This window comes from Pinus tabuliformis, chromosome 3_2 (assembly GCF_031772625.1).
Source record: "Pinus tabuliformis cultivar Carrire ecotype Pingquan chromosome 3_2, CPIR1, whole genome shotgun sequence".
Taxonomy (NCBI): domain Eukaryota; kingdom Viridiplantae; phylum Streptophyta; class Pinopsida; order Pinales; family Pinaceae; genus Pinus; species Pinus tabuliformis.
Genome location: NC_142302.1, coordinates 849,363,519 through 849,378,636, shown reverse-complemented (window position 1 = coordinate 849,378,636; position 15,118 = coordinate 849,363,519).

The following is a 15,118-nucleotide window of genomic DNA, read 5'->3' as shown; positions in this document are numbered from 1 at the left end:
GATGAATATCCTTTGCCATTACTTCAAAATCCAGCCTTTTAAAATCTGTTTTTTTCCTTGGCTGCTGAGTGGTTGGCTTGATGAAGGTCATCTGCATTTTCCCCTCTTTGACATCAAAGGTTAACATAAGCCTTGTTTTATTGGTAGGGATGATCTTCAGATACTATGCATAGGTTTGGGCTTTCAACCTCTCATTTCTAGCCTTTATTTCTTTGTATCTCTCCTTCATATCTTAGTCTTTATCTGTTGGCATTCTGAAAGAGGATACCTCAACACTTTGCTGCCTTTCCAACATCTAAGTGTATGATGTGGAAGGTTCTAGGATGCCTCCAGATGGAGTGGCAAGCCTGCTCTTATCTCTTTCTGTGGTTGTAACCTCAGCTGTCTCCTCTATATATTCATGTTTAGAGACAACATTCACTCTCTATCTCTTAGACTGGCTTGTCTCTGCATGGGCTTGTGATGTTGCTCTTTCTGAAGTAGTAGCCCCTTCCCTGTTTCTATTGAGGATTTTCTCCTCATTTAGAGGAGTCTGTAGAACTGGAGGGGTACTCATGGTGGTTTCTGGTTTATCTGATTTCTCTGGTATGTATGTTTGATCTGGCACCTTTGATAGGTGTGGTACTTCTGATCCCTCTGGCACCTGTGATTCTTCTGGTACCTGTGATTCTTCTAGCACCTACAGGAAAGAACCCTCATCAAGCTATTTCTCTAGGTCAATGAGCGCATTCTCAATGTCTACTTTGGTGTTGTCCTCATCTACTAAGGTCCCTTCTACCCATTCTGATTGGTTTGCAAAGGCTTCAATTTTAGGAATGGGGTGATGAATGAAAGGTCCTAGCTTGACCTTTTGTCTCTTCTTGGTTATGAATTCCAAAGGGTCATATCTCCAGGTAAAACTTCTTTGGAATTTCATGCTTTGTAATATCACGTTAGCTTCATGGCCTGCTTCCCTTGAGTTACATGTGAAGGGGCCTAATTGGTCTTTGATTTTGAAGTTGGCCTTCTGCTTGGCATTAACAAAATTTTTTTCATCTGCACTTATAATTTGCCTGTAATACTCTAGAGAAAATAACTTCATTGGGAGGTATTTGGGGAGCTTGTATGGTATTAGCATGCAACCATAGATTCTGATTTTGGTATGGTTTTGGTACAAGTACCAATCACCTACTTTGGATTGTTTTGAGAGTTGCAGGATCCTCTTTATGTCTGAACTGATTCTTGGAGTAGGGCTTCCTATCAGCATTGTCACAATTGGATGTACAAATAGGTCTATGAAGTGTGCATATGAATATGGGGAGAGATATTTATGGATCAATGGAGTCCAAAAAATTACTGATCTAGGGTGACCTTTTGTGTCAAGCTTCTGGAGAGTAAAGGGGAACTTATGTGCTTAGTATAGAAAAAGGTGATACAAAACAGAGGAGTACTTAAAAACTCTCTCATTACTCATTCTAAGGAATTGGTCATGCATCCTATCAGCTACAAACTTGGCATAATCATAGATGACAGTAGGAGGCTGTCCTGGAGTGAAGATGGAAATGAATGCTAGAATGATTTCATCTATATACTCACTGGTGGTATAACCTAGGACACTAGATATCATTGTTACAATGTCCTGACCAAATGGGGAAAATATGGTAGCCACATATGGAGGAGGATCTCTTGGGATATGCTTTTCCTCCCTGATGAAGGTTTGGAACATCTCGGCAAGTTTTGCAGTGGTAAACTTGGGGAATTGGTCTAATAGGTTTCCAATTGAAAGAGGGGTTAGGTTTTGCCCTGGTTGAAGTTGCAGCATCTCATTGATAGATTCAGTAGTGATGGTGAAAAGTATGGTCTGGTTAGGGGACATCACTGCTCTTTGACTGGGGATATAATTTGCATGGCAGTAATGGACAATTTCTAGGAAAATGTGAACTTTAGGGAATTGATACTTGGGCAAATTGGACTCCCAAAGACCAATTTTATCAGCATGGTTCAGGCATTGGTCTCTGTATTGGCAGTATAGTTTGAGTAGGGATTCTAGGACAGAGGTGTCCTTTATCTGAAAATCCTTATCGGCCAGGGGGAGGTGGTCTAGGTCTAGATGAGGAGTGGAAATAGGTCTAACATCCATGGCAATTGGGGCGACCATTCTCAGTTCTTGTGGATTTGAGTATGGAGGAGGTGATTTTCAGTCTTTTAGGGCAATGGTGGTTCAGTACAGAGTAGGCTTAATTTGCTTGTGTTTCTTTAATGAATTTTTTACTTTAAATAAGAAAAATCAACAACTGGTTCTGAAATTGACAGGTTTTCCAGTGAATTATGGCTTAAATACCTGGAATTTAAGGAAAACTAGCTCTGAACAGGGCAGCTGGCAACTGTGAATGGTCGAAAAGGCTCTGTGTAGGTTGGAAAGTGGACTAGGTGCTCTGTGGTGTCTTTAGGGTGCAATTGGAGGTAGGTTGACAACTTCGATGTTCGCAGGTGTGTGCATGGAGGTTTACAGTTGAAAAACGATAAAAACAAATTATTTGGGGTTTTTTGGCTTTATGCACGAAAGTCAATTTTGGTGGGTACAGGTGAACAATGGTCATTTTGTCGTTTAGAGGGGTGAACAGTAACCATTTTTTCACGTAGTGGGCGGGCGGTAATGGTTTCCATCGCACACTTTTGGGTGCTCAGTGGTATTGGGGGGAGGCTGCCCGTTTCCATAGGTTAAACGACACATAGCATCGGGGGCCCGATGGAAAACGGCTTTATCGGGCGGGTATTGTTCGGACGTCAGGTCTGCTCGATATGGATAAAGGTTATCAGATGTGAAGGAAGATGATCGCACGATGATCGGGAAGGGAAGTTGCATGGAGGCTAACAGGGGGGCTCGACGAGTGATTAAGTGCGGCAGTATTTGGGTCAATGATGGATTAAGGCGGGGTTAAGGTGCTGGGGTCATTAGTGGAGGGATTAATTGGGTTTTTGCCTAACTTAATCACAAATCGATTAGTTAGTGGCTTTTATGGGTTTGGGTGAAATTATAATTTATATTTGAACTAAGGGTAGGGTTAATTTATATGTAGAAGTTAAATATATACGAGGAAATGGGTTTTTATCGGGATTTAATAAATAAAATTAGTAATTAAAAAAATTGGTGGAAAGAGGACACCACACACTAAGTAAATGATTTTTCACATTTTAATGCTCTTCCAATATTAACATAAATACTTAGGATAATTTTTTCTTGTGGGTTTTTTGGGAAAAAGGGGTTTTACGTGGGGGTGATTGCTTTTGCTAGGTAAATAGTGTTTAACCTTAGAAAAATGGGTTTTATTAGGGAAATGAGGGGAAATGAAGGGGGATGAATGAACTGAAGGGGGGGATAAATTTTTTTGAGGGGGTTTTATTACTTATTTCCTATAAGTCATTGAGCCGAGGGTCTGGTCCCTCCAAAAGTTAGAGAAATGCTCTAAGCCTCTTTGACTTAAAGGTTTTGGTACTTTGAACTTTATTTGTGGGGAATTAGTAAAGTGAAAGGATGAAATGGATGGGGGAAGTTAATTAATTGACTTTGTAAACCTTATGCACGCTTAATTGCCCACTCACATTTGGAACTTTTATGATGAGAATGATAAATATGTTTTTTGTCTAACCAATCATCATAACTTCTGCAACCTTTCTTCTACTTACCCATCTACTCATCTTACCATTTTTACTTCTCTTTATTAGGGTGCGTTTGAGCTAGAAAACCCTTATCAAACATATTTCTTTTCTTTACAATTGAGATCTAACTAAATCTAACCTTATTACATCTAAGGGCTCAGATTAAATAGGTGAGCTCCTTTTATTTACTCTATCTATCTACTTATCTGCCAAGGTCACACTGTTTGGCCATATTTTTATTCTTTATCTATCAACATGAAATTTAAAGCATGGCATAATGAAGATTAAATAGTTTGATTACCATGGATTGTGGCATGAATAACAAGCTGCACACAATCATTATTATGCATAAAAGTAAATAGTAGTGGCATTTTGACTTGCACACCTTTATGGTATTTTGTTTTTGGGGTTCATATTTTTCACTTTTTTGGATCTTTTCTTATTCTTTTTGTCCTTTGATTTTTCTTTTAGGACATACCCTCTTTACATTTTTTGATTTTTTGAATAGCGAAAACATTTGCAGAAATAAAAGGTATGTACATATGACAAGGTTTAATCTTAGTCATTCAAAAATTATGACTCCTATTGGTATAGGAACCTAATAGTGGCTCCACTTGGGGATGGAATTTCCTGGTGAAATGTCAAGAACTTTGTAGACCAATGGCCTTCTAAATTGTTGTGATGTTACCCTGCAACTTTTCCTTTTCATGTTTTTGCATTATTACTATTTATGATAGTAAATTTTCAAAGGTTAGGGCCTTCTCTCTAGGCTTCAACTTCAAAAATCACCATCCAATCAACTCTAGACTCTTGAAAATAAAGTATATACAAGTGATAAGTGAAATTAGTAGCTAGGTTCAATATAGTGCTTAAGCATTCGACCATTCACTAGTCCTCCTTCTGCGTCTGTGCCATCCATTTCTCTAAGGAAGAAAGCATTATTACCTTTGAAAGCATAAATGATATATGGGCCTTTCCATAGGAAATCAAATTTCCCATATTTACCTTTATCTTCTCTCCTTGAATCCCATTTTAGAACTTTGTCCCCCAGGTAAAAATCTTCTGCTTTAGTCCTTTTATCAAAAGTATTCTTGATCCTTTCCTGCACAACCTGAGATCTGATGTACACTTCTTCCCTAGTTTGCTGCAAGTGAATTGTTTGATTGATTCTTCTTTGGATGTCATTTGGTTCAACCTGTAATTCTTGGAGCAGCTTCATTACTGGTGTTCCCAAGGAAGATGGGAAAACAACTTCCATTCCATAAACTAATTGATAGGGAGAAGTACCAATTGATTTCTTTGTGGTTAGCCTGTCTGCCCATAAGGCATTTACTAGCTTTTTGTTCCATGTTTTCTTGTTATCCTCTAACAATTTTTTGATGATATTTACCAGACTTTTGTTTGAGGATTCTGCTAGTCCATTTCCTTGGGGGTAATAAGCTGTGGAATGGCCCAGAGTTATATGATACTTACTACAGAAGTCTATCATTTTTCTAGATTTGAAAGCTGTTGCATTATCAGTGATGATTTTGGTTGGGCACCCAAATCTAGATAGGATGTTGGCCTCAAGGAAGGTTATTATAACAGTGTCAATGGCTTGCCTTGATGGTATGACTTCTATCCATTTGGTAAAATAATCTGTAGCAGTGAGGATCCATTTGTGTTGGGCAGAGGAAGGTGGGTGGATTTCACCAATGAAATCAAGACCCCATTGTTGAAAAGGTGCTTCAGCAGAGATTGGCTTTAGGGGCAAGGGTAAATTTTTTTTCTTCCCTTCAAAAATTTGACATTTATGACAGGAGGTTACATATTTCTTTACATCAAAAAACAAAGTAGGCCAATAGAAACCAGCTCTAAGAATTTTGTCAGCAGTGGTTTTCCAGTAAAGATGTCCTCCATAGTCACCTGCATGAAACTCTTGTAACACTTTGTCAGATTCTTCTTTTAATAAACAGTTGAGAAGAATACCCTCATAATTCCTCCAAAACAAAGCATTATCTACTATGCAAAATTTTAAGGATTTAATTTTTAAAAACCTGCCTTTGGTCCTGGATAATTCAAGAGGAGCTTGTAGATTTAGTAAAACATATATGATGTCAGCATACCAAGGTGATTCGATAAAGTCCTGGCTGATTGGTGGAGTCGCCATCTCCTCTCCATCATCCATTTCTGCAATAAAATTTATATCTAAGGCCTAACAGTTCGATTCAGCCATGAGCTTGGCTAAACCTTGGCCTTTGATTAACTTTGTTGGTTTGATTTCTAGGTCATATTCTAATATGGTAGCGATCCATTTCCCTCTCTTTCCATCTGGACCTTCCTGAGTTAGGATGTCCTTGACTACTAAATTAGGGACATAGGCTATTATATGAGAATATAAAATGTAAACTCTAAAATCTTTGATAGCTTTGACCAAAGCAAAGGCTTGTTTTTCCATTATGTTTTATTTTAAGGGGGCATCTCTCAGGGCTTTGCTAAAAAAGGAAATAGGTTGTTCATAACCCTGATCATTTTTCTGCAGTAAAACTGCAACAATTGTATGTTCTGAAGCAAAGGAAAATAAAATGAAGTCCCTGTCAAATTTTGGATTGATAAAAATTGGTGTTTTAGTTAAGGCTAGCTTAATGTATTCAAAGGATTTCTTAGCCTCAAAGGTCCATTTTAAGGTCGAATCTTTTTTCAACATATTGTTCAATGATCTAATCAATTCTGCTAAGTTAGAAATAAATCTCCTAAGAAAGTTAATTTTCCCTAAAAAGGCTTGTAATTGCCTAATGTTCCTAGGGTGTTGTATCTGTAAGATGGCTTCTATTCTTGCAAGATCTATTTGGATACCATCTTTTGAAATTATATGGCCTAATAACTTTCCCTCTTCTAACCCAAATAAATATTTCTTGGGATTTAAAGAAATTCCATACTTCCTGCATTTGATGAAAACCTGTCTTAGATGATCTAAGTGCTGATTATCAGATTTTGAGAATACAGTGATGTCATCTAAATATATTACTAGGAAGTCATGAATTTCCTTGGCAAAAGCTATGTCCATGGCTCTTTGGAAAGTGGCCCCTGCATTCATCAATCCAAAAGGCATCTTCACATACATGAATGTGCCCCAAGGAGTAGTAAACGTAGTTTTGGCTTGATCATTTGGGTGAACTAAAATCTGATTGTAACTAGAAAACCTATCCAATAATGATATTTTGGTTGATCCAACTACCCTTTGTAAGATATGATCCATTTTAGGGAGAGGGTAATTGTCTTTGAGTGAAACTTTATTAAGATTCCTGAGATCAACACAAAGTCTGATCTCACCAGTTTTCTTCCTTATTGGCACTAAATTTGAAACCCAATCAGAGAATCTGATCAGTGCTATTATCTTGGCCTCATACATCCTTCAGATTTCCTTTTCAATAGAAGGCAATAGGATGGGATTAATCCTCCTAAGCTTTTGTCTGAAAGGTTTCTAGTTTTCTTTTATGGGGATGGTGTGTTGTATGATGATGGTGTCATAGGACTTGAGTTCCTCATAACTCCAAGCAAAGACATCTTGGAATTACTTTAATAGTTCGAGGTATTTCACTTTTTCGGTAGAAGATAATGACTTTGAGAGTTTGATTAATTTTGGATTTTCCCTAGTGCCTATATTACATTCCTCAATATCATATTTTAAGGGTTCCATCTTTGGTTTTCTAGGGACATCATTTGAGTCAAACAAGTCTTCCAAAGGGGTTAATCCTTTGGGTAAAAAGTTGTCTTCCAGATTAATGACTTCAGAGTCCTCGTCCATTGTTTCATCAACCTCAACTTGCTTTAGGTTTTCTACATCTGATTTTGCAGATTTAGTGGGGTGAAATCTATCTATATTTTCATTTTCTATTTCATTAATTTATATTTCATCTTTAAAATGAGGATCTAATGTTATGTCAGTATCTATATTACTATTTACAAATTCTTCTTCTAAGGTTAAAAAATAATTTATCTATTGGTCATTAGTAAATACTTTCCAGTTTTTCAAGTTATCTGGGATAGCAGGTCTGTGCCTGACCTCAGCAGTGTAATGATGGTTAGGTTGAAAAGGTAACTTACAAATGATGGCAAACATTGCTAAACTATGGGCCTGCATATTATGTTTCCTTGGGATGACTACAAGCTTAGTTTCTAGGAAAGTATTCATTATTTCTACAATTGTTCCTCTATAAAAACTTAACCTAGGATCTTTGGTCATATATACAACATTAATTTGTTTTATAACCAACTCAGAGTCTCCCAAGACAGAAACTCTTTTGGCTCCTAAATTCCTAACTAGTTTGAGACCTAAAATGAGGGCTTCATACTCAACGATGTTGTTAGTGCATTTGAAATTCAGTTTGTAAGCATGGCCCTCTGAGTGATCATTCTCTAGATTGTATATCCACACTCCTGCTCCTGCTCCTAACTTATTCATTGATTCATCAAATTCAAGGTGCCATAATATCTCATTTTCATAATTCTCACTATCTGGGGGAACAAAATTTTCTTTGTTTGAGGTGTTTTGATCATTCTTTTCATTGGAAAGCTCTTGAGTTTGGACAGTTTCATTTTTAGCTATAACTGCAATTTCTTTTGGTTCTGAAACAATGTTGTTTGAAGTAGTTTGTTGTGTTTGTTTAGCATTATACAAAATAAAAGAATCAATGTCAGAATGCATGGAGTAGATAGGGAAGTTTTGAGGCCTATCATATTTCATTAGGGTTTCTCTGTACAACTTTTTGGGTTGTCCAAAAACTGAGATTGTGGCATATGACATGTCAAGTTGTAAAGATCCTTGGAGTTTAGCTCCCCATGATCTAGACAATAGCATGCCATATTTAGGTGGGATGTCAGTGACTACGATATCCATGAGAATGCTCTTAGCAGGATATTGTACTAAGGTAACACACAGGTTTTTGATTAACCCTAGACACTTTACTTGACTTGAGTCAAATGAAAATAAGTCCTTGTAAGGTCTTGTTATGTCTAAGTTTAATTTTTCCATAACTGATTTGGGCATTAAATTGTGTGAGGCCCCATAATCTAACATTGCATTGTGTAAGATTTTATCATGAATGCAAAGGCTAACATAAAAGGGTGGTATCCCTCCTTCTAGTGGTTTGCCATTAACATCAGGATCCAATATAAGCTCAGGCTGATCATCAAACAAGTTGACAGAATCTTCGTTCCCAACAAAGTTCAAGGTTTGGTTTATTTGCGACTTATAGGTTTCACTTTTAAACAGATCTGTTAAGGGAATTGAAATTTTCAGTTTAGCTACCTATGCTCCCAAATTGAAAGGCAAAGGGGATTTTTTTGTTTCAGTGCTTGGAATTTTCATAGTAGGAGTTGGAGTAGGTTGTGTTGGCATTATGACACAGGTTTGGCACTATGGCACAGGTGTGGCACAGGTGTTGTCCTTGATGGCAATTCACTCTGGTAATAGATCTCAGTTCAGGCTCTCAGAATGAAGGAAAAATATATATACGCAGGCTCATCGTGATCAAGCTGCATATACACGCGGGTTAGACGTTCAAAAGTTGCGTACGTGTATACATGCACTTTCACGCAAGGAAAAGCGCGTACATGTGGGAGAACTTATGTTTGGTCCGTGGTAGTTAGTCCTTGGTATTTGAACCTATGGTTTTGGACCATAGTATCTCGTCAGATGTGTTGATCCTAAGTATTGGGTCCATGGTATTGGTTTGTTATGGTTTTGGACCGTGATATTATGAAAGATCTAGACTATAAAAGAGGAAGGAGATAATTAGGCAAGGATCATCTGATGTATTGAATATCTGAAGACATGCAAGTGATTGGTTTGTGTGGCTGAATCTGAATCAAGGAGGAACCTAAGCATTACAAGATAGATAAGTTCTATTGATGGGTTGAGATCTCAAGGCTTGAATAATAATACCTTTTTGTGATTTGATCTGTTATAATCGGCGCATACTTAGATCTATAAATCTGATAATCTGAGTATAACTGAAGTTTGTTTAAGTGTAAAGGGTGAATTGTCTTTTATAGATCTGTACGCAGGTTCGGTTCTACAAAGGCACATATACACGTAGGTTCAGCAAGAGAAGAAAGCGTATACATAGGTTGACCTTGATTCAGCTACGTATGTACGCAGTTTTATACACAGTGAAGTAGTGTACATCTCTTGACATATGTTTTAGCTGCTTCTATGGATTACTACAGTATTCTGGGTTTAGCATTGGTGTCTGGTTACTAGTATTGTTTTCTGCTTACAACATTCTGAGAAGTTATTGGTTGATTCAGCAGTTGTTTGTGGAAATGAGATTGGTTGATACACATATTCTTGATGTTTGTTTGATATTCATGGATCCAGTATGAAAATTGATGAAACATGGTCATTGGAAGAAAAGAGAAGGTTGTAGCCTTTTTGTAGGTCAACACCTACGTACTAGTATCTCAGCTAGTACAAGAGCTAAGGGGGTTGTAGCTCCCTTCCAGGAGAAGCTGGAGAACGAGAGAGGGTTGTAGCTCTCTGCAGGTTGCAGCCTGCGTACTAGTATAAGTCTGCACCAGTACAGAATCATTGTAAAAAGAAGTTTCTAATTAAAAGAAGATAGAGACGAATTGCAGCAGGTGGTTTTCACCCACATTGGGTTTCCACCTTATATCTTGTGTTCTTGTGTGTGATTGTCTTCTGCTTTGTTTTTACTATTCCTGGTTACTGTTTATATGTATCTAATGCACAGATTAATGATCAACATCTATTGAATACATTAAATTATAAGTCTGCATGTTATACATGGGTTTTCTTATCTGAAGTTGTGTATATACACGGTTTTCTCTAACTGAAGTAGCGTATATGATTTGGGTGTGAAATAAAAAATATTTGACTTAATAATACTGATTCACCCCCCCTCTCAGTATTATTTCCAACAGGTTGCTCGTCTTTTTCTGTATTTGAGGTCTTTTTATGTGGATTTTCTAATATGGTGCTTGGAGATTTTTCCATTGTCTCCTTGGAGGGGATTGAAGTGGATGGTTGATCATTAGGGGGTTGGTCATGGGTTATATCTACAGTGGTGGGGCCAGGAAGTTTTTGATTTGGTCTAGAGAGGATTTGGAGAATTTTAGTAACCGGAGTTGTTTTGATTTTCTTGGGTTGATTTGGCACTGGTTTCTTGGTCTGGTCAGGAGTATCAGTATTCTTTTTACTCCTCAAGTTGTATTATTTGTGTACTTCAAAGATGGCAGAATAATATCCTTGTTTATAATCAAATGATTCTCCAGATTGGGTCTGCAATTGCTGCAGCATATGCAGTTCCTACTCATCTTGGGTCAAGAAGATAGTTTCCTCGTCATCTAATCCCATCAAGTTAATGTGTGTGTCTTGTTCAGGGTCATCTGAATGGGATGTTTCAACATAGTTTTCTTGAAAGGGAGGCCTAATATTCTGATCAGGTCCATTCTTTCCAGTATTTTGATTCTAATTCTTTCTAAAGTTTGGGTTTCTCACTGGAGGTGCCTATTGATTATCCCATTGAGGCTTCCTCTCAATGTTCTCTATCCTATCCATCAGTTTTTTCATACCCTTGGTGAGGACATCTATTTTAAGGTCAGAGGGTGAGGCTTCATCTTTGGTAGATCCTCTCCTTTCATTCCTAACCCTAGCTCTTTTTGCTAGCAAATTGGCTTCTACACTAACTGCTACACTCTGCATGTCTTCTAAGGTTGGGGGATTTCTCTCTCTGAGTTGGAATGCCATATCAGTATCAAACCCATCAGGAAATTTTATCAGTGCTAAGTCAGGTGGGGGCCTAAGATTGACTGGTATTGCATTGTATATATTGTTAAATCTGGTACAGTAATCCTAGACTGTTTCATTTGGTCCTCTTTTAATGTTTTCATATTGTGAAAGGATCTGCAGAGGGTTCTTTTTCTTTTCCCATCTATTTAAAAATTGTTGATAAAATATATCTAGAATATCTATGCTATTAGCAGGTAAAGCTCTAAACCATTTCCTAAAATCACCAGCTAGAGTCTGAGCAAAAAGTCTCATTTGGACATCTCCAATATCAATTTCGTGCAATTCAAAGTAGTTTGTCATTTTGTTTACATGATGTTGTGCTGTATAAGGTCCTATGCCATCAAATTGGACAATTTTGTTTTTGTAGTCTTGTGGCATGGCACCAAGTGGGGCATGTAACACAAGAGGTGCATATCTATTTGCCATGGCTCTAAGTTGGGCAGGGCTAAGAAGTGGGGTTGGGGTACTAGGAGATGATACAGGAGTTGATGGAGAACTAGGAGTATTAGGTGATTGATAGGTTGGTAGGGAAGTGAAGGTATAAATGGAGGTGAGGAATAAACTTTAGAGGTGGAAGGGAATAATGGTGAACTAAGGGTAGTGGACACTGGTTCAGAAAGCTCAGGGATCTTAAGAGTAGCAAGGGATGACTGAGGGGAATTTAGAATATACTCATCAATTGACTGGTTTGCCTTTTGGACTTCGAGATCTGCAATAAACTCTGGATCTAGAACTATGTCATCAAGTGCACTTTCAAACTTGGTTCTAAATAGGGAAAGGTCAAATGACTCATCAAAGGGGAGGTATTATAAAAACAACCGCTCATCGGGGCATGAATCTGCTTTGATTGAAGGTGTTGGACTGACTGAACTCTCTTGTCTTTTGGATCTTCTCGAAATCAGGTTGGGATTATCCACTACTGGGGCAGGGTTTGGATCTGGATTAGCCCTAGTATAGTGAGTTCTCATTGAAGCTAGAGTTTCAAGCTTTTCTAATTACTTTCTTTTTGTGAAATTTTGTAAATAACTTCTAATAAACCCTTCAAGAGGCTTGAAATAAATATTTGAAATTTTCTCAAAGGTTTATTAAGACAGAGGATTTGAGTCCCCAGTGGAGTCGCCACTATGTTATCTCTCAGTATTTTCCTTAGAAGTTATGAAAAGAAGGAAGCAAATGAGGTAACCACAAACCAATCTTTTAGGCTTAGGCTCTAGCCAACCTAAGTCCATAGAGGGCTCTCTCTTTATGATTTAACTTTATTTTTATGGGATTTCAGGCTAGTTCTTAATGTTCGTTGGGGTTTTGGTTTTGAATTGAAGTTTGGGTGGTGGAATTCTTGGAACAGATGGATAAAGCTAGGTCTTCAAGCCATTGGGCTATGGAGTTAGCAAATGGATTGCATAACTAGATCAAATCATTAAAGGGAATGTTCACGGGGTAGGTTAGCAAAGAAAAATGCAAATCTTTAGGCCTAATGGGTGAAGTAATTCTAACCAGGGTGAAAGGGCACTTAAGAATCCTTATACTGGGATTAGAATGAAGAATAAAGGATTATCATGAGCAAAGGGCAATTAAGAATCCTTTGCTATAGACCAGAGGAGAAACTACGGAAGCTAAGGAGCAGTTAAGAAATTTACACAAAAGATTATGGAAAAAACATAAGGAGAAACAACATTGAACATGGGAGAATACTTATTTGTATTTCGCTTTACACAAGAATCCTGTAAAATATCTAATCTTCATTCCTTGATCCAGCAACCCAATCCAGTCATTTATACAATAGAATTTTGATTTGAGAGAAAAATTCTATAGAAATGTCTTGGAATCCACCCTACATACTTCAAAATGTGAAGTATTTATACAAAAATATTTACAAAATATCTCAAAACAACTTGAGACTTAATCTAGGGAATAAGAATATCTTCTTGCATGAAGATAGAGACAGATGTTAAACTGCTTCATGCTGTCCCTTTTATTATGGTGTTGCTGGTTGTTTCTGTTGAGTTTGAGCCCTTTAAGCTGGCTGATATTTGTAGCATTTCTACTCTGGAATCTTCTTTACTTTGATCTTTCACTGATAATTTTTGACTCTGTTACTCTTTGACCTCGTTGATCTGTCTTTTACCTGTTTCACCTGGCTGCCTTCAGATCTACTGTGGTAACTTTCTGATGTAAAACTTTTTCATAGTAAATCTGTCATTTTCTCCCACCATTCTGCCTCAGGCAATCTCACTTTCAAGATTCTTTTGTAAATTTCGTCTTCCTCTGTGTATTTTGCAAAATTGGGCTTGGTGAGAAACAAATGTTTCACCTCATGTTCTAGGAAAAACAGGTTCTCCAATGTATCATATAATACTTTGCCTGTTGGAAGGGCTTTAATAGCTGATGTACTTGCTTGTTCCTTTGCCAATCTTCTTAACCTATCTCCATAATCTAATTGGGTCATGAGTTTATTATTGATGACCATAGGACTGGGAAGTCCCTTGTCCCTCAAAATTTGAAATTTAGCCATAAACCTATCAATGGCTACCTGCATGTTGTGGCACTTCTCTTCTAAGTTGAGAATGAGGTTTCTTTTGGAAAGAACCTTTCTAATCTCTAGGATGGCTTCAGTCCTATCCTCTATGTCAATCTCATGGAGCTCATATCTGTTCTTATTGTTGAGGAGGTGGATGAGTCGATTTACATCCTCAGGTTTGTCTCCTAATTCTTCCCTTACTTTCTGGATGGCTTTAGTGGCTATCTTCACCAATTCTGTTTGCTCAAATATAACTTGGATTGATGGCCAAATATCATTGACAGAGTCAATGATATTGGCCCAGAGCATCTCTTTAGTCTGTCCTAGTGGCTTCTGCAGTGTCAAATCGTTCTCCAGGACTTTGATTTTCTCACCCATTCTTTAGGCTTTTTGTATTTCTTCTCTTTGCTGAATTTGGGCAAGTTTGCAATCAGTTTCCAAACTTGCCACTTTCTCCTTTAATCTTTTGAGCTCTGTAGCCTGGATGGACATCTCCTCCATGGCTTTTACCAGTTCTGCTGCTTTCTTAGTTGATGTACCTACTGTTGTAGTGGACTCAGTTGTAATTGGTAGTGTTGTGGTAGGTGGAGCTGTAGGTGCCAATGATGTTGCCATTGTGGAAGGAACTGCTGTTGACACTGTGGGGATGATAGTTCTGGAAGTTGTGGCCAAGTCACTTTGCTTCGATTGAATTAAAGTGTCCAACTCCTTCTCTGTCTCCTTGAGTTGATCATTTAGCTTCAGGACCAAGTCCATGAGCTCTTCATGTCCTTGTTGTGCCTCTAGGACTTCCTTTGTCTGAGGATGATGCAGCTGGGGTATCTTTAGCTGCTTCTTGAGTGCAGCAATATCATCATTTTTCTTTTTTATTAGCTATTATGTGGCCTTTACATCTTTGGGATTGTGTCCCAACTCTATGACTAAGTCCTCTAAGGACTTGATTCTAGTGTCTTTGGCCTGTGAGGAGGCCTTCTCCAACTGGAACTGTGCTGATATATTGTTAAGAGAGTTTTGCAGTTGGTGGGCAACAATGGCTTTCCCTGTTAAGGTGGAGTATATCATCTCCCTTGTTTTCTTGTGTAGCTCAATCTGGTCAATGGGATGAATATCCCTTGCCAATACTTCAAAATCCACCCTTTTAAAATCTATTGTTGTCCTTGGCTGTTGAG